Genomic DNA, 1,738 nt, shown 5'->3' on the forward strand with positions numbered 1-1,738 from the left:
CGTGACATATGGGGGGACGAGTGATTCTGCGCGTGATGTCGCGGAGGGTATTCTTGTTTTTAATTGACAACCTGAAAAGTATTAAGTCCATATACTCGTAAATCTTAGCTGTTTGATATGTTCTTTGAGAAGAATAAAAAAGTGGTAATAATTGGGTTCATATTTTTGATTATGTTCATGTAACGTTTGATTTCCATATTTGAGAAGATTCCAAAAAGTATTTTATAATCATTTTTAAAAATGTGAAAGGGGGGTTGAAAGAACGTGACGTAATATTATAGATCGGGTCTCGTTATTTCGTGACAGAGCGTGCTAAAGGGTACAGGTGGGGGGGGGGGGGGGGGGGGGGGGGGGGGGGGGGGGGGTAAAAAGCTTGAAATAAGGCGTGACATCATATGTGAACGCTCCCTATCTAAATTTTTTTACTATCATGTATTTCATTGAAAAAATTTAAAAAAAAACGTTGGAGGAATAATGTTTCAGTTGCTTATCGTAACTGAAGCAACTTAAAAAATTAGGTTGCTAATAAATAATAAGAATCAGTAACTTAGAGATCTTGCGAGAACAATTTAATTATCTGAAAAGAAGTGCCTATATATAGCCTCCTGAACAATATTTTTAATACGCTCACCGAACTTTGGTGAACCCAGACCCCTTTACAATTCGTCCGATGATTTAGGCACTGAATTCTGGTCAACGTAGACACGGTATTCTTGAAATATTTTTTTGGTTAATACTTTAAATTTAAAAATAGAATGTAAAAAACTTTAATTGGCTTTCATAAAATCTAAAGAATAAAAAGGGCCAATTAAATTAACACTGACGCTTTGCTCTTAGATCATAATGTTTTCCGTATACGACATTTTTTTGAAATCTGTAAATTCAAAGGGTTTCTTTCCTTCCCATGCGGTATAGATCCTATTACACAGGGGTGTCAAGTATCGTCTCCGTTATTATCTTTACAACGACTTCTTTACTTTCAAAAACTTTTATCTTCTTTCATTCGCTTTGGGATCTGGCTTCATCCTCAGATCACCGATAGTTCCTTTACCAAAGTTACCGCTCCCTTAGGGTTGCGAGGAATTCTGCTGATTTAGAAATAGACTAAAAAACCGATTAACCAGTTAAAGAAAAAGTTTAGAGAAAAATGTTAAGGGTTATACTCGTTTAAACCCACAGATCCTGATTTTTTTAAAATTAAAAATAACTTATTTACTAATTAAAAATTTTTCATTTATCAACTTTAATCTCATTTATGAACCAAAAAAGGTTTGACTATCTCAGCCAAGGCAAGGCTTGTCTTGAGACAAGTAAACGAAGTCTTAGCCAAGATAAGGCTCGACTTGAGAAAAGTAAACACCGTTTTACCTGCCGTGGCCATAAAAGTTAGACGAAGGCCTATGTCTCGACTCAGTTTTGAGACATAGCCAGACATCGATGCCTTGGAGACGAACTCAAGACATAACCAAGTCGAACTCAAGTCGAAGCATTTTTAATTGGGATTCTAGGATTGAATCAAAAACATTTTTTTTATTTAACCATATGCTTTTTTGCGTGAATATGCATCAGCATAATTAGATACTGAAAATAATTTGAAGGGCAAGATACAGTTCACAGCTGCTTCACAATCTAAACGATCGAACAATCCCAGGGTCCATAATATGAGTAAAACAAAATAATTAAAAAATTTTATTTTAAATTTTAAAAAAGGAAGCTGACTTTTAAGCAGATCTTTAAT

Source organism: Belonocnema kinseyi, chromosome 9 (genome assembly GCF_010883055.1).
Source record: "Belonocnema kinseyi isolate 2016_QV_RU_SX_M_011 chromosome 9, B_treatae_v1, whole genome shotgun sequence".
Taxonomy (NCBI): Eukaryota; Metazoa; Arthropoda; class Insecta; order Hymenoptera; family Cynipidae; genus Belonocnema; species Belonocnema kinseyi.